At 37.5% G+C, this 19376-nt stretch overlaps 1 long non-coding RNA gene across 1 annotated transcript; it reads left to right on the top strand.

The window, feature by feature from the left end:
• Positions 1–806: 806 nt before the first annotated feature.
• On the top strand, positions 807–13176 carry LOC145501152 (uncharacterized). The gene is made up of 4 exons (XR_014051194.1): positions 807–1149; positions 2049–2119; positions 2346–2474; positions 8871–13176. It is a non-coding gene; the product is annotated as an uncharacterized LOC145501152 (long non-coding RNA).
• Positions 13177–19376: the final 6200 nt, after the last annotated feature.

Genomic DNA, 19376 nt, shown 5'->3' with positions numbered 1-19376 from the left:
AGCAACATGGCCTTTGGATGATATCCTCTTGACAAAACAGAGGCAAGGTGACCAAGCTCCTGCTGAAGACCAACATGAAACAGCAAGTGTCCTTGCGATTCCAAGCCTGGGGAACGCTCCCCCTGAAATTGAGAAGCTTGTTGTAGATCAAGTCGAGGAGATACCCGAGGTAACTAAAACGGAAATTGCAAGTGCACCCATAAAGTTAATTTTCGAGCAAATTAAAAAAAAATAGAACCCACTTGCGCTTGATCTGGTAGAGAAACCTGGAAGCTCTCTTCCTAGTGACTTTTGAGGTCACTGAGAGGAAGGTTTCAGATTGAAAACAGACTATTTTTCACTAGAAGACTTTTTACTAGAAGGGAAACAAAATAATGATGCGTATTTTGGTGTCAAAAAGTAGTTGCATAGCTAGATACATAAAATGAATGAGTTAAGTGCCATACATGCAAGCAAGACTAATATCAACTAAAAAGAAGCCTTACAATGCAGTTTACATTACAATACCAGGCATTATGTAATATTTTGTATGTATACAGTGTAACATTTCAGTCATTTGAGTCACTCTGACTCATGCAACTTGCTATTTCCTTTCAGGTATATTCTGGTCGATACAAGAATCAGCAAACTTTAGCTGCTCTAGTCAACAGGGTGCAAAACCACCTGGAAGTGTTGCATGAGAATGTACTGGTAGCTGTTCACATTCAAGGCTACAAGAAACCTCCTGTGATAGGAAAAGTGATCTCAGTAAAAGACGGCTCTACATTTGATATCGAATATTTGAAGGGGAGTTAAAGAAAGGACTGGAAGCCGTGGAAACTACCAAATGGAGAAAATTGGACTGATAACTTACCAACTGGGTGTATACTGCTTGTCAATTTCCAACTGGACGAGGAAAATAAATTCACAAACGAAACTTACAAATACCTCAGAAAGACATATCAGGATCTGGAACGAAATCAGCTAGGCAAATGAAATCTGAATCTTTCTCTTTTCCTATATAAGCAAGCGTTAGATTTGGATAGTACTTGCTTTTTGTTCACCAAATTGTTGTATTAATTTGCCACTTTTTTAAATCAAAATGTACAACTTGAATGGAAAGGAATTTCCAACACATGGGAAGATACTCAATATTGAAAAATTCACAAGGTATGCCCCTGTCCCAGCGAGCAACTTATGCTTTTTGTTTTCGTGTGGACAGAAAACAATTTGAAAACGGAGCTCATTGAAAACGATGACCTTATGATAATCAATCAATCATTTACCTATTTTAGCATGTTTCATCAAGGAGCTAGGAACTCGTTCAAAATACGAATGTGTATAAATGAGAACTAAGTAATTACAGAGTCTTTGTTAAATTTAAGAGTAAAATTAAGTAATTCCACACCTTTTTAAATATAGGCATACACCATATAGGCTAAGAAGAGAGGGCTTGACTTTGGAATTGCTTAATTTTACCATCATCCGCCGGACATCAAATAGCTAATGACTGAGCTATGATTTCAAATCAGTAAGTCGTGATTTGAAATCAGGATTTACTATATCAAATCATAAACTCATGATTTGAAATAGAATTTAATAAATCAAATCATAACTGCATGATTTGAAATCAGAATTTATTATATCAAATCATAAATGTATGATTTGAAATAATAATTTATTATATCAAATCATAAGCGCATGATTTGAAATTAGGATTTATTATATCAAATCATTAATGTATGATATCATATCACAAAACTTTATTTAGTGAAAAACAAAAAAAATGACAAAATTAAGCTAAAACATCTTTTTACAAATGGCACTCCATAATGTAGACCTGTTTTAGTAAGGTCACAAGTTGGAGTTCAGTATTAACATTTAGTATCTGAAACAACCCTTCCATAACCTGGTTTTGTTTACCTTGTCTAGATCAATGTTGTCATATGTGTCTCTAAAGGTTCGGATTTCTATCTTCCTAAACAGTTACTTCTACAATGTAGTTCCAATATCTAGTGACTCGCTGATTCTACTTTAATGAGGAAACCTTTTCTCTTGTTTTGTTGAAGTATGACTGAAGGGATTGAGCAGTCCTGTACACCATCATTGACAGTGTCAACAGAAGTCAACAGTGACCAAGGTATGACATGTGATTCTTGATCTTTCCAAAACAGTTTACATAGTCCTCACAGAATAACATGCACAATCACTCTGGGGGTTTGGTATTTTACTAGACAGATAGTATTAGAATTTTATGAAAAATTGTGTACAGGAACTTACAGAACCTAACTTTATTTAAACAAAGCTAGAAGTCAAAACAAATCCATGTTTCCAGTTAAAGCTGTGCCTTACTTTCAATTTCTCAGAAGATCCTTTAGATTACCTGAAGCAGTTGTTTCCACATACTGCTACAAAAGACCTTGAACAGGCTTTGGAGTCCTGTGGAGGAGACACCAATCAGGCAGCAGAACTTCTATTCCAAGGAAAAGAAAGAGGTCACTTTCCCCTTTAACTATATTTAAGAACAAAATTCTCCTTTTCAATTGCAATGCATATCACCTCTTTGTTTGCCCCCCGTCTACCACAAAACAGCATAGCTTGCTGAACTGTATGTTCATGTTTTGGTTTAAAGTGTGAGCCTAAATGCATGTTGTCAAAGTGAGCAATTCATTTTCAAATCACCTCTTGGTCAGATGTCTACATTAGTTCGAAGATAACCGCCACTCAAGTTTACCAAGGCTCAACTGAAAGGAAATTATGGCCACGAATTTGAGTGAAGAAAAAACCATGCGCGAACAAGACAGGCGACTTACATGCAACATGACCTGAGACAAGGTAGGAACTTGACACGAAAAGTCCCTTGAACTTTGCACAGTGAAGTCAACCATTACCAAGTAGATCAAAGAAGTTATGGAATACATTTCTTTTTCTCAAAAAATATTCTGAGATACATTTGCATGACTGTTATGTCATGTTTTGACATTAAAAAAACAAACAAAAGAACAAGCTTAAATTTTGGTCTGTAAGCAATTTTAAAGGTCCCATTCGATTTTCGTTCATGAAAATCTTCTTGCTCGCCCCAAAGAAAATTCGCTTTGGTTTGCAAAATTTCAAAATCATTCACATTCATGTAAAATAAATAAACTGTTATTGACTAGGCTGATTAACTAGCTGAACATTGTCTCTAGGTGTTTGTTTACAGACCAACATTTTCTAGTTAAATGTGACTTCTGTTTCCATTCATTTAACCCGCTAACCAGGCGATTCAAATTCCAAAACCGTGCAACTTTCAGATTGTCTCTTTTCTCCTTCTCTCCCCGATGAGAGTTAATAGTTAACAATGTTACTCGAAACTTGAGAAGTAATCAGAGCATCATAATTACAAAGCAGCAGACGAGATAATATTTGGAAATGAAAACCGCCTTCACTTCATTCAAATCCCTTCTAAATGACTCAAAAAGACACAGGAACACAGGTAAATAACAGTACAGTTGAACCTCAATTATCTGGAGTCGTCCGGACCTCGGTAAATAGTCTGGATAATCAAGGCTCCGGATAATTGAAAACATGTTTATTAATGAGATAGAAATGCAAACAAAAGGTATACAGCAAAGAAAACATCATTTTAATTGTGAGATCTACACAGCCTGTATGTATTTACAAATAAAAACTTTCAGTTCAGGTATTTACAAAGGTCTAAAATGTCCAAGCATGTTTGTTTGCTTCAAAGACTTGTAGCTTGATCAGAGACTTTCGTTTTAATCCTTCACTTGTCTCGATGCTGTCAGTAAATTTTAGGATCTTGTCTTTGTTCTTCCATATGTCGGAGATCTGCTGCTTGCTGATGTCAAATTCTTGAGCTAAATTTGTTCCTTTCTCTCCTTTATCCAAATGTGAAATAATTATCTGCTTATTTTTCATCGATAGAACGGCTCACTTTTGCTTCGTAGACATGTTTTTTATTTGAGTTTACGATCGATCGCTCGTGTTTACATAACCCACGCAGAAGGAACTAATCAAGCATAAAATTCCCTTGGTAACAAAACAATTGAGCCAATCAGATATCAGATGAACATGTCAGAATATTTCTTTGTCTCGTCACACTTGCGAATTTTGGAAAGCGCACAGGATGATATGCTGTTTCAACAGTCTTTTGAAAGGATTATCGGGCTTTTTGCGACTTTGAGTTTTCAAGATCACCACTAATCAATATTCATGAAAATTGAGACCAGAGAAAAAAGTCCGGATAATCAAGGTTTGACTGTACATTCATTTCCATTGGTGATAAAGTGTTCAGGTCCCCTGTGTTCAGACTTTTTAGAAATACATTCAAATATATTGTCCAGGTGGCTGGTCTGGATTTGGCTTACTTTTTTGCCATGAAAACAAACGTCGAAAACTTGACCAAATGAGATTGATGCAATCTGGACACCATGAGGTGCGAGATACCAAGTGATTGCAAGTGGCCTTGATATATCTGTCATCTCAACCTTATTACCGACCTAAGCCAGACAAACCATGGCTGATCACAGAGTAAATCAAACTTTTACCTTGCTTGCCATAGTGTAAAACAAGGATGGGACCCTGGACTCTAGATTAAATTAAAAAAAAGGAAAAACGAAAAAAAACTAAAATAAAATAAAAATGAAAAAAATAAAATAAAATAGACAGGATAAATATACATAGTAATATTTGCCAGACTAAAGAGGAAAGAGATTGGAACTGAGCTTGTTGCTATCACAACATCAAAATTTGGTATATTTCTTGAGGTGTACCATGCTTCCTAGGATTCAATTCATATTGAGTTGAGCATTTTTTATACTCCCTGGTTATACTCTAGTTCCGTTAAACTGAAAGAACTTTGAAGTAGGATCTCATACAGTTCTAATTTTCTTTAATTATAAGACAGTTATGTTAAATAACATCTCTCTAAATGACCTTCTATGGTAGGCGATTGATAAGTCTGTCACATGAACCTCTATAGCTTCTCGAGGGGCAAACAGCTCACCTGTTTGCTCCTAAAATCCAACTATGTCCAAGATATTGTGTTTGAAAAGGATGTTTCTATATCCTGCACTGAAAATGAGAATCTTGTCCATGTCTTTAGAGGGGTTGTTGATTCGCACGAAAAACAGAAATGATGCAAATTCGGTTGAGAGAGTGGGCACCGAGCAAGTGGATCTTTTTGCCTTTTCCTAGCCGTTTCGTGGAGTTTATCAGTGGACAGCAATAAAGCGTTGCTGCTACCTAAATGTGATTAAATTATGCATGTCTCTCTTTGTTTTCCCTGTAATACCAGAACGCGCATAAAGTGAGGTGTGTTCTCGGCTTCAGAAGTGTCACTGGGTTAACTGCCATGATTAAGCCTCACGATTAACCATTAATGGTAAAACATTTTGGTTTCAAACTGCTTTGAGTCATTTGAATTATAACTTTTTCCGCTTTGTAGGAATTACTAAAAACTATTTAACATTGTTTGTTCAAGAACTAGCAAAACAGAGCTTTGCAAGAAGGTTTATATGGTTAACCATTCAATTAAAACAGAAAGGGTAGTTACGTAGCTTACTTATTGTCTCCGGCAAACAATTAACCTTATTTCACGTGTCAAACTCTACTATTTTGCCACCAAATTTCTCCCATCCTGCATTTCGAATGATGTGAAGTGAGAAATTTTTGTACCTTCTTCCATTTGGAAAGAACAGCAAAGGTTACTTATTGTCTCCGGCAAACGATTAACCTTATTTCACATGTCAAACTCTACTATTTTGCCACCAAATTTCTTCCATCCTGCAATTTGAATGATATGAAGTGGGAAATTTTTGTACCTTCTTCCATTTGGGAAGAACAGCGAAGGTTAGGGTGCAAAACACTGACTTTCAAATGGTTAACCATTGTTGGTTATTTGTGCACATTGATGAAATACTTGGGACCTGGAAGTTGTGTCACCTGTAATCGTGATATATGTGACTATTGCACAAGGATAAGTTTCAATCAATTTATTTAATACTATTCTGTGAAACAACACAAAGATCTGCTACTTTGCAAATTTATAATCCTGGAAAATGTCTTAAATAGAAGACAACAGCTCCATTAAACGCCATTTTGCTTGAAGCAGATCACGAGTTTTGTTTTATTACAGGATGTTACAAGTTATATTCAGTGAATATCTGCACCGAGCCTTAATCTAGATTAAGGTAGGAAAGTTCTGTCTAATTCACAGAAACAAAAGTGTACGTCATTGAGCCAAAATCAAATTCTAAAATATCGTGATGACATGACAATTGTTTGCGCTAACCTTCGCTAGAAAATTCCTAGCATATCTCTTTCAGACAGTCCCAAACAAAAGTGGTTGGGACAGTTGAGCTGGATCACGTATTCAACTGTCACAACTTCTTTGTCTGGGATTGTCGGAAAGAAGAATAACCCATGTTTTAAACCTTTTATTCATGTGAAAAGTCAATTTTGAGAAAATCTGGTACTCGCCATTGAGAAATTTTGGCTCTTGAACTACTCAGGAAAGCGAGAATGTTATGACACCTTAACAAGTATGTAACACGGCATATTTTGAACCAATTGTTCATCATCAGAGAGGTAAACTCTGATATGCATATCTATATTAAACAGAACAAATGCTGGAAAAATCAAATGCTCCAAGTGGGATTCGAAACTTAGACACCCCGATCTCATGGAAGGTGCTCTAACCACTGAGCTACCGAGGCAACCCCAATGGAGTGAGTTGAATATTAGCAACAAAGAACATTGATTACCAGACATTTGCTCCCAGGTCTCTTGGACTGGGAATGACAACACCTTATTATCCAATTTTGACTCTATTATCTTTCAAGTGGTTGCTTAAGGGAAGTTAGAAACAAAAGAAAATTTGAAACTTTTAGCTCTAAAAGTAGTTGTGGTCGCTTACAAGAGATTCCAAATATATAGGGATTTTAATTGGAAAATTCTGGTATTTTGGAAAACTGGTCACTGAGGAGAACTGGTCCCTTATGCAAGGTCATCACCAGAGGTTCAAAGGATTTACTGCAAGGTTATTTGTTAGCAACATCCTTGGTCTCTCTTTGAATAACTACGTCTTGTAACCTATTCAGCCTTGCAAAATTTGCTGTCGATTTCTGGTTACAAAATGATTTTGCTTGCTTCGCCTGCTAGTTGCCAGTTTCAGGGAAACCATTTCTTGAGAGATGTTAGTAATATAGGAGGGAAGTAATAGTAATTTAGGGTTGTTTATGGAATTTCCGTCAATAAAATATTCTCTGTGGATACTCTTTTTTGACGGTGTACTTTAGTACGAATCATTCCCAAGTCACGAAACCCATTTAAATAAGTCCATCATGCATTGAGTATACTTGAGAATTGATAATTCGCTGATTGATGCCAGCAAATTGATTGATTGATGCTGATTGGTAGCCAGTCCAATACACAGCCTGAGCTGTTTTTTATGTATTTTTGGAGAACCATGCTTCTTAAAAATGCTTTTGAGAAACGGAACCAATTACAGTCAAACCCCTATTTAGTGCCTACTTTTCCCCCCTATTTAGAGGCCAGCAAGAATGTACTGTAGGAAGTTTGACTTTCCTTTCAACAAGCTCACGACAAACGAGAGCGTAAAGTTGCAGAACTGATAAGTAATAAAATTATTTAAATGCAAATTAATTGTTGTCTTCAAGTGACTATCTAATTCCTTTCAAACATATTCTGTATTGAAATAGAGTTGCATTTCTACATGGCCTAACGCTTATTTCTGAACTTGTGTTAAGCAGCCAACCTCTGTATATTAAGTAGACAATTGCCAAATTAACAATTTTAGATCAACTACCATTAGGTGAGCTGTATAAGCAATAGTGTATTGCCCTTTTAAAACTGACTTGATCTGGAGTTCTTATTTGAACATTAGTTTTTTTGTATATCCCTAAGCACTTCGGATTCAGCCTAAGGTGTATAAGGTGATTGTCAGCATAAAGTATATGCGATGGAATCCCCACCAACTGAATTACTTGAGGTGCATATGCCTTTCATCATGTGCATGTCTTATGTAAATTACCCATACATGCAAACATAAACTTTATTTCCGTTCGGAATTGTTTTGGAAATAGCACTGTTGTGCTAGTATCTCCAAAAAGCACTTAATCATTAAATAGAAAAACTAATACATTTAAATGAATTTATATAAAAAACTAATTCACAGTGATTGTCTATTCTTAAATTATTTGAGTTTGTGTTTAAACATAGAAAGGGTGTCAGCCTTCCGAGTAGTGTCCTGTAGTTTGTTCCATGCATTAGAGGTGAGATGACGGAAAGAGTTAAGACCAAATATTGCTGTCCTAACAGCAGGTGGCTTCAGTTTAGCATAACCTCCTAAAATATAGGAACCGATTTCACGCACCTGTAGATAAGTTCGTGAAATCGATGGTGCGGCACCGTGTAGGCATTTATGCACTGTAACTAGCATGTTCTGTACTCTCCTTTGTTCCAATGTAACGATATGTAGTTTGCATAGTAACTCTTTATACAATCGTGGACAAAAGTCCTTGGGACACTTACGTAATTTAGTGAATTATCTGTGGTTTACTACTGAAGTTTGAAAAAAGCGCTGCTTTCCTTTTAAAAACATGTTACTGTTCCCCCTCCCCACCCAATACAATGTTGAAAATCAGGAGAAATTGCAGCTAGTAGTTTTCAACATTGTATGGGGGGGGTGGGGGGCGAGGTTAGGCTGGTGAAGTAGTATTTGTGTCTGGCGTGTGCGCAAAAGCATCAAAAGTGCAAATTTCTCCCAAGACTATTGTCCATGATTGTCTGAATTTCAGTTAAGAAATAAAATGCCCCTTTTTGTGCTTTTTCACATTCTAAATGTTTTTTCTCAACTCTGTGAATAGATTAAGAGCTGAGGAAAGGGGCTTGGGCATCATGCCACCCAAACCCACAGAACTTGAAAACTTGATGGAAGAAATTGTGGCACTTGAAAAAAACAGCTGATGCAGAAACAAAAGAGGACTACGAAAGTGTGAAAGGAGAGGCTCAAATAGAGAAGGCAAAGGCCACAGATATGAGACTTAAAGCGCTAAGAAAGCGTGGGGGATGATGAAGAGACATTCAGGCAAAAATGATCACAAAAAAGTTAAGTGAAGAGAACAGAGAAATGGCAGCGAGACCATGTTATTCCTGTCCAAAAAAGTGGGAAAAGATCAGGAACTTGAACTTGTGGAACTCCAGCTGAAAAGAAAAAGCAACACGATTTGGATGCAAAACATCTACAGGCAGGTATTGATCAGCAACAACAAAGTGAAATGATGCAGCTGATGCAAGACCAACAACAGCACCAGCAACTCTTGCCATCACAACAACTAATGTTGAGGCAGCAAGAAGACCAAACTGATGAGTTTGTTGGACAAACTTGTGAACAAATAGCCACTTAATTCACTTGAAATTCACCAGTATTGCTGGTATAACTGTCGTTTGATTTTGAACTGTGCAATTACAAACCAGCTTGTATATCTTATTAACTTTTGTCCTTGCTTTGACAAGAGTATTTCAACAGTGGCACCACATTTTTCTTCTTCTGAGGAGCCCTCCCTAGTTATTTACTTTAATTATTGTTATCTCATTGGATGGCAGACTTGTTGCTGTAAAAATTGCTTTTTATATTTTTATAAATATATTTAGAATAAGTATAATTTCTAGAGGTGAATATAACAATCGCACATTCTGATTAGTAGAAAAGCTCATCATATGACGATGCTATATTCACCCCGCTAGAGCTTAGTTGCTAAGCTTGCCATCTTTGCCATCTCGGCAAGTAAACATGGTGGACAGTTGCTGAATGAAGTTTCATTTATTTGAAAGACATCACTCTAAGTCCAGGATATTTGAAAGGATGGAGAATTTTCAAAATGACTGCTGTCGCCCTAGGACCAAAAATCTTTTCAAGAACTTGTATTCAAGGCTTTTAAGAATCATAAACGTAGTGGTACGTCAATTGTTAGCATGTCAGATCAACTGAGCAAAATTTATTTTTCTTCAAACTAAAGGCTTAAGCTACTCATTTTTAGGCAAAGAAAATAACTGTGAATGAAATCAACAATGATAAAACAAAGGTGCCAGATGAATTTATTTTTCGTAGTATTTCGCTAGTTTGTTTTGCCACTGAACTCGATGATCGATGTACATGTAAGGTTATTATTAAAACTACAGCTACATGAACGTGTGTGCACACAAACAATTGCGTCTGTGTTTTTATGTTTTTGTCTGTTATTTTGTAGTCCTTGATATTCACATCTGAAAATTATACTAAGACAATTACTCACCTCAGACTCAGTGACCATAGGTGAAAATTCACCAATCTTAAAAAAAATTTCCAGCATTTAAGAGCCAATTCCTGTAAATACTGAGAATGAGATGACAGTTGCCAAATTTCGGATTTCCTCATATTTTGCCCAAATAACCTCTATAGTAAGTTGTTTTTGAAAATACCATTCAGGGGTCCTGAAGCACTTTAGTTTTTTTGAAATCAAGGAAAGTCTGAAAATCACCATTTTAGCTGCCTGCCGCCGCCGAAAATGGCTGAAAATTGGGCATTTTCTTTTTTGCTCATACAGATCAATGTGATGATACCTATTAATATACTTTGAGTAGCTCATAGTGCATGTCTTGCTGTTTCTAAAGCATTAATTTGATTAGCAAAAGCTCCAAGTGTTATAATATTTTAGGCCGATACAAGTACCTTCATCGAAGCTCGTGAGCAAGAGGGCTAATTTTAGCTAATTTCAATACCATCAAAAGCCCACTGGTACATTGAATTTGAAACTAAAATTTTCTGAAAGCCCATACTCCATATTATGTTGTGTAAAAGTCTCTTTCGCGGCCCGAAAAAAGTACCCTGTCAAGAGCAATAAACGTGTGGTACATTTTGAGAAATTCGTCATTCATGAAACCAACATGGAACTTGGAAAGCTACCTTCATCAACAACAAAAATAAGCGAATGGAAGCCTTTTTCGTCAATAAAGATGCTTGCAATCTGTTTTTTTTCCTTTTAGATTGACCACATGATTAACTTTGGCAAACATTTGCAATTAAATAAATATGGACGCTGCTTTTGGTACATTGTAATATTATGCAAATTTATTTCGATAACCAGCACGTGCATATCGCCCGAAACTGATTTTACTTCCACCTACTGTATGTTTCTTTTTGAAGGTTACAACTGTAGCACTCATTATTCGTTCAATATTGGCAGTTTTATGTGGAAGACCCACAGTTAAAAAAAACATTTCAAACATGGAACTTGAGTAATCATTCAATCGATTACAGTTGCATCCATCATGTTTGGTGTAAATATTTGAGCACAACCATTTCATGTAAACAGGCACACTACTTTAAAAATAACCATCTCATTGCAGCATTTCTTGAAATCCTGGTCTGAGACCAGGTAATCATAACAAAGTGCGAGCAGTTGGCGAAACCTCATGATCAACTGTCGCAGAGTTGTGGCATAAATATTACGGCAAGATAATTCGACTGTTGTATTTCTTACCTGTGGCTTGCAATTCTAATGGGTACAATTGCCCCTGCTTCTTACCACCAGACTTATAGATGAATCATTCGTTTCCTGTCACCTAATATGGCACATACCTCTGAATAAAACATACTGTGACATCATTTTGCTTCAAGTGTTCCAACAGTCAACCGCCACTTATGAAACATACAAAGTAGCAAGACAGAAAAGGCACAAATGTTTCTTCGCCAATTGCACTACGCTCTCCAGATTTCTTCCCTTACAAAATTTCCAGACTTTGCCCCCTTTGAAAATTCCACGACTTCGTCGTTCTGTTAGCCAGTACGAATAACTGTTGTGGCGTTAGTTGAGTAAGTACTTGACTTTTGTTTGGTGGTCCCAGTTCAGACAAATCAGCAAATGTGGGTTGCGTGACAAACACATGACAAACGGCCACTTGCGAAGTGAGTGAAGACCGTGGCGAGTGAATCCAAACTGTTTGCTTGTGCAAGTAAGGTAGTTCGCATTGTCAGTCTAACTAAACATTTTTGGACGAAATTGGAAGATGTAGGGGGGAAGGGGGTGTTGTTTAATTCTGCGAAAGGACAGAACTTGACGAATCACAGAGCCACAGGTCCTGTTATCACGGCATGTCTACATAGATTAATGGAAAGTATTACCACATTCACAAGAGTTGTACAACACACCTTTCCTCTCTACCTTAAAAATACATGTTTGTCATTGTCGTTTGTCGTTTACACAACATAATATGGAGTATGGGCTTTCAGAAATTTTAGTTTCGACTTCAAATTCAATGTACCAGTGGGCTTTCGATGGTATTGAAATTAGCTAAAATTAGCCCTCTCACTCATGAGCTTCGATGAAGGTACTTGTATCGGCCTAAAATATTATAACACTTGGAGCTTTTGCTAATCAAATTAATGCTTTAGAAACAGCAAGACATGCACTATGAGCTACCGAAAGTATATTGATAGATATCATCGCGTTGATCTGTATGAGCAAAAAGAAAATGCCCAATTTTCAGCCATTTTTGGCGGCAGCAGGCAGCTAAAATGGCGATTTTCCTTTCAATTTTTATTTTCGAAAACAACTCACTATAGACGTTATCTGGGCAAAATATGAGGAAATCTGAAATTTGACGACTGTCATCTCATTCTCAGTATTTACAGGAATTGGCTCTTAAGATTTTGATGGGTCATTATAACCACTCTTTATCACTTGATGCTAAAATCATGGTATCAAAAAACTTAAATGTTTGAAAACTTTCAGGTGGTTCTGAGGTAGCATCCAGTGATAAAGAGTGGTTATTATGACCCATCATAATGTAATTGCTAGAAACTGTTTTGAGCCACCTTAACTGTTATTTCTACTACATAAATACCCTTAATGAATGTGTGCCGATTTGCTTGTCTTTCTCTACAAGTTTGTGGTTGAATGATTGCCACAAGCTTAGTTATTTTGTTATCGCTTATTCATTAGTTATATTAATTAGTTAGGGATTAAGCGGTCCCTGGACACTGCTTTCTCGTCTAATGAAAACCTTGTGCTTGTTGGTTAAAGACAATCCTTACTATGTCTGGACATAGTGAGCTTGGCAGTCTGTTAATTCCTTAAGATTCAGCTTTGCAATCATGCATTTCATTTTCACTTTCATTTCATTTTATTCCTTCCATCACTAATACATTGTTTATCTTATTTTAGAGTCACTGCTAAATTACATAGTGATTGAGTCTAGAAAACAGCAAAAAATTACTTGTAGTTATAGATCCCTTTGAAATTGAGGTCAACTGCAACTTAGCTAGCTTATCGTGTCATTATGATAGACTTAATGATGAGAAATAGAGTTTATGCCAATTTTGAATTCTTCTCATCTGCCATTATTGTTATTCTAATTCTCATGAAAGTAAGCAAAGAAGCCATAAAATTAATGTGCATTTTTTTTTCGGGGATAGTTCGCCGCTGCTGTTTTGTCAATTATATTACTTTTCATCTTTCTCTTAAATAAATGTAATGATTTGATTTTATGTGTTTTGCTATCTATACTGTTCCATATATTTGGACCTTTGGTAGGCCAATGAGTATTGTCCAAGTCTCGATGATTTACATGGTCATCTGGATGCCGTGTATCATAACTACGTATTTGGGAATTAGCTGGGAAAAGATTTGTCATATTTTTAGGAAGCTGATTGTCATAAAATTTAAACGTAAAAAGAGATATTTCTAGGTCTTAATTGTACTCTCTCCATACTTAATCTTTAAGCTTACATTCCTCAGTGCTGCTCACAATTCTAGACAAACTTGTTCGATAATTGTTGGTCCAACTAATGTTACAATTGCGGATATATGGGTAAACAAGGGAGTAGTATAAAGTGTTGATTACTTTTTCAGTTAAACATTGTCCCTCCTTAAACATGATTGCAATGTTTTTTTATATACATATGTCTGAATTTATGAAAACCGTGTTAAAGACTTTGCACCAAAATAGCGGGCATGTTTTTGGAAAATCGGTCAGACTGGATTTGCAAAAACATAGCCATAGAACTTTACTTGTCACTGATAACCTTGATACAATTCTGTCCTAGAGCTAGCTTTCCACAAGGCTTATCATAGCTCAAATAACAGGAAATAACTCTCCTGTATGCCTTTTGAGGCCAGGAAGATTAAATTTACCGTCTTTTTGTTGAATCATGAATTGTACAATTTAATTAAGAGTGCTTTTAACATGAAATTGGAGTCTAACTCAACACGAACGTACAGATATCAAAACCATGGTGGAGAGCTAATCTATCGCTTTCTAAAGGCCTGCATTGTCCTAAATGGACTGAACAAGAGCTTCCTACATTGAGAATCAATTGAACCTCAAACAAACTAGGGCATAGTTAGCAGTAAGTGAACACTCAACAGTTGTCGTTACGTCAATTATTGCCGGAAGCCACGCAAATAAATTTCTTCCACGCTAGCGAATCAGACAGTTCTGATAGTTAGCTAAGCTGAGAACGCCTAAAATTGATAAAACAATGAAATTCTACTGACAATCAGCGCTTGACCTCATGTTCTTCTCTCTGCTTGTGGCCATGTTTTGCTCGCAAATAGCAATGTCCCAGATGTACTTCAATTTTGTCGAGAGCGCAATGGCACACCCAGATTTCAACAAATGTTTTTGTCTTAAGCTACATCAAAGTTCAGAGCAAATGACGCCAACAGCAGCTAGAAATGTCTAGTCCATTGCATGTCGAAGCCCTAAATTGATGTGGCTAAAGATTTTTGCTGTCTAAAGCAAGCACAACATTATCGCCACAGGGCAAACGGCCTACTGTTACAGGACTAAATGTGACCCATACAGTTTACACATCTCAGGCCTGCCTCACGTACAATAATGGATGACGCTTACTAGCAAATTGTTAGAATTGGGCCTTCATTGGACTTAATGATGTCCTCAGGCAGACTTCCTTTAGACAGCAAATACAGAATGCTAATCGGCTGCTCCTTGTCAGAGTCACTGCATGAACTGAATTCAGATGAGTGCAGCCTGCGCTAAACTTAACACAAATCGAAAAGGGGGTGGGGGGAGGTGGTGGTCGATAAATAATGAAAAAAACCCTAAATAAATGAAACATGTGGCAAGGAGTTTCTACATTTCATGCTAGGTGAGATTTACAAGCTGCCGTCATAGCAAAAGCAAAAAAACAAATTAAAAAAACAAATAAATCAAAAAACATGATTCAGTCTTTAACACCGTTTTCATAAATCCAGACATATATATTTTATTAGTTATCAAACTGATGTGAACCTAGAAACTTGCATTTGCTAGCTCTGTTTATGATGCTTTAATCTATCTTAAGATTGATGGTCTTCGTTCTGAATATTTTTCCTATTTGAGAATAATAATATTTTTTAGACATATTTAAAGATAATTTATTTGCTTTGAACCAAACTGAAAGCTTTGCTAGCTCATTATTAGTCACTGAGAGTAACTGATTCAAACTTGTACTATTACAGAATATGTTTGTTGTCATCAGCAAATAATGTGAAAGAAAACACTTTACTTGAAGCAGTTATGTCATTAAGGTAAATCAAAAATAGAGGAGGGCCAAGAACAGACCACTGTGGAACCCCACATGCTATGTCCATCATTTGTGAGTCTATACCATTGTATATGCTACTGGAGCTGAGATTACTGCGGCTGCTGGCACCAGACTTACCCTCCAGTGGATCCTTCATTTGGTGTTGTGGCCTTGACTGTTCTGCTCAGCCAAACGGTAAAACAGGGGCTTATTTTAGATGAAAAGTGACTGAGCTAATGTTTAACCGGCTTGGAACCGTGGTAAGTACATTTTATAGTTCTGTACTAGTGTGCGTAAGTGGTAAGACCTAGCTGTGAGTTATTCAAGCAGTAAAGCACACTACCTCTTTATGCCTTTATAGGGGTAATACAAACGTGCTTATGCTTAGGAGAACATGAGGAAAGTTTTAAGTGGGTTGTTACCGCCTATAAACCCATAAAAAGTGGGGTCTGTTGCTCTTATAAAATAAGTATGGAAAATATTTGTCATACTGCGTAAAATTCATCATACGTTTCAGATCAAGTTGCCTCTTCTCAACAAATTCCTCAGACGACGGAGTAAAACTTAAGGTAATCAGTTTTACATAGCTTATAAGTTGCTCAATAGTTGTAATCAGTCATCTGATGTTTCATGGGATGTTTGATCTCACTTAATGTATTCCAGGCAATAAAGACAGTAGTGTCTGCCAAAAAATTGAGTATATGTATTGAGTTCTGAGTGATTTGATATGGACAGAACGAGAACGTTCACTGTACTGAGGATGAGAAAGAGTTGTCTCTGTTCTGTTCTTTACACTCACTTACAAACTCTCACTCTTCTTATCAAAATGTTTCCTTTGGATATCTATCTATGTGACAACAAATGTCTTAAAATCTTTCATGTACACTTCAACCCCTATTAAACGGCCACCCTTGGGAGATGGATAGTAGTCATGTACGAGGTGTTTGCCACCTAATAGAGGTAAAAAAATAGAAAAGCCGATACTAAAACACCTCACGAGTACATATGAGTACATACAAGTGACATATGAATAGATATAGATGCATAGGGATACAATAGTAGTGGTTACACACACCTTGGGTTTGGGGCCTTCCGGAAGGTAAATGGCTTGGGTTTGGTTCAGCTCAGGTTTCATGTTACCCTTGGGGATGTGGTTACACAGTAAAAGACACCCCTCAGGGTAAAATATAATTAGACATGAGTCAACTGACCTTGCAAATTGGTGGGAAAAGTGTGGATCAACATGAATGACACAAATCGAGATCTAATAAGCTTAATTTCAGTGATTCTCCTGCTTATTATTCGACAATCCTCCATAAATATAACCATCCAGCAGTTTTTTGTGAGAAGACACCAAAGAAGGCGCTTTCAACTAGGCTACCTTCAAGGTTTGTCGCCATTTTATTTACATTTACGACCTCATCGCGAACTTGCTCGCCAGCCAAGAAGAGCTTTGTATTTCCACGACCACAGAATTGGTTTCAGCAACTTCTAAATAACAATGCACTGGATCACTGGTGGAAGGAAAACCTTCAGGTTTCTTGCGATACCTTTGAATAAGTATGCCAGCTTGTTGGACTGGTGCTCCAGTGACAAAACACTAGGACGCGAGATGCCATTCCAGTTCCAAAGCGCATCGGTGCAAGCCTGTGGCAACGAGCTACTGGAGAGTGCTACCATTCGTGTGGACTGATGGTTGGGTTGGCAAAACTGACTCTCATAAAGTGTTGCCATGAATTTGTTCAAGAAATCTGCCAACATCAAGATGAGTTTATCAAGTTTCCATCTACTGCAGCAGAGATAGCTAAATAAATTGAAAGGCTTTGACAACATAAGTAAATTACCTAGTGTAGCTGCAGCAATAGATGGAAGCCATATACCTATTAAGGCCCCAAAAATTAACCGTGAAGACTACTTTAACTGGAAACATTTCTACAGTTTTTTTAGTACAGAGAATAGTTGATGCCTCTGGCCTCTATTTATCCGTTGCCACTGGTTTTCCTGGAAGTCTACACGATGCTTGGATGTTACATTTAACTAACGTTTATTGGGCTGCTGAAGATGAGAATATTCTAATGGAACCCACATTTGACTTAGGGGGAACTGTAGTGCACCCACTTATCGTGGGAGACACTGCTCATCCAAACAAAACCTGGCTTATACGACCATTTAAGGATACTGGTGGGCTAATGTGCGACCACAGGAAGTTCAACCGAGAGGTATCCAAGGCGAGAATTGAATGGCTTAGTGCAAGACTGACGTAAGTGACTTTTTTGGGTGAAAAATAAAATATTTGCCTGCGAATAGAATTTTTATGTTTTATCCCTCTGGTCTTTTGTTGGTTACAGTCACGTAGCATTGCGTGACACAGGGTAGGGGTGGAGGTGAAGGTCAATACATCGCAACCCCTCTAGGCAAATGGCTTGCTTAGTGACCTCGCTAGCAAGCGTGGTCGTGCATTCACTCAGTTTTTATCAACGAGCGAAGACACTCATTTGAACTCTGCGAAAGTACGGTAAGCATTTTTTCATTTTGCACATCGTTTAGGCATTCTTTAGTTTTCGGATCCTTTTGTTTCGTTTCCGTATCTGTTTTTCTCCCGTTAGGAGCGTACAATTCTTTCGCGAGTTCAATTTCACGCGTGTTGTCATGGCGAGCGCCGTCCCGAAAGTCCTCATTTTGGGCCATTCATTTGTGAAGCGACTACAATCCGACTTGCAGGCTCCTTTCGATGCTTGTGCGGATAGTAATTTTCACCTTGAGGGGACTGCTACGGTGCATTTGTTCGGTGTTGGCGGTCGAACTGTTGAAAAGCTCCGTCGCTATGACCTCCATGTGGTCACGCGCCTTGCTCCAGATGTAGTCATTCTGGAGGTCGGTACGAACGATCTTTCGAACGTAAGACCGGAGGTTGTTGGTTCGTCCATAGAGGAGCTTGTCAGGTCACTTTTGGACGTTTTTTCGGTGAGTATGGTCGGAGTTTGCCATGTCATTCCACGCGGCGTTTCCTTCACAGATTGGGAGGATTTTCTTCAACCCGCTGCGATTCTGAACAATTATGTTCGTGTTGTGTTAGAGCCCTTTCCCAACGCTTTCTGTTGGACTCACAAGGATTTTTCTAGTCCCCATAGGGACTTGTATTTAGCGGATGGCGTTTATGTTAATCCTTTGGGGCAGTATTTCTTATATCGGAGCTACCGGGGCGCCATACTGCAAGCTTTGGGTCGTCTTAGGTCTTAGGCTGCATGTATTTCATCATACCCCCTCCCGCCCTTTTATGACATTAATATTGTTTTGGTACTTGTGGCACAATCGATTATTGCCAACCATGAATGCATGTGATGTAGCCTCCTTCATTGATACTTCAGTTGTTTTACTGGCCTGTGATGGGTATCTATAAATGTATCTATCATTTTTGAATGGTTTTTGACTTTTATAAGGCTGATGTTAATGTTTACCTCTGAGGTTTCACCCTCGAGGCCTGTTATCATTATATACCTTTGAGGTTTTGCCCTTAAGGTTGTTATCGTTATTTACCTTTGAGGTTTTCCCCTCAAGGTTTTATATTTGCCTTCGAGGTTTCGCCCTCGAGGTTGTTGTTGTTATTTACCTTCGAGGTTTTGCCCTCAAGGTTTTTATTTACCTTTGAGGTTTTGCTCAAGGTTGTTATCATTATTTACCTTCGAGGTTTCGCCCTCAAGGTTGTTATCGTTATTTACCTTTGAGGTTTTCCCCTCAAGGTTTTATATTTGCCTTTGAGGTTTCGCCCTCAAGGTTGTTGTTGTTATTTACCTTCAAGGTTTTG

The sequence above is a fragment of the Orbicella franksi genome, chromosome 10 (genome assembly GCF_964199315.1).
Source record: "Orbicella franksi chromosome 10, jaOrbFran1.1, whole genome shotgun sequence".
NCBI lineage: Eukaryota > Metazoa > Cnidaria > Anthozoa > Scleractinia > Merulinidae > Orbicella > Orbicella franksi.
This window is presented reverse-complemented; position numbering and strand designations above follow the sequence as displayed.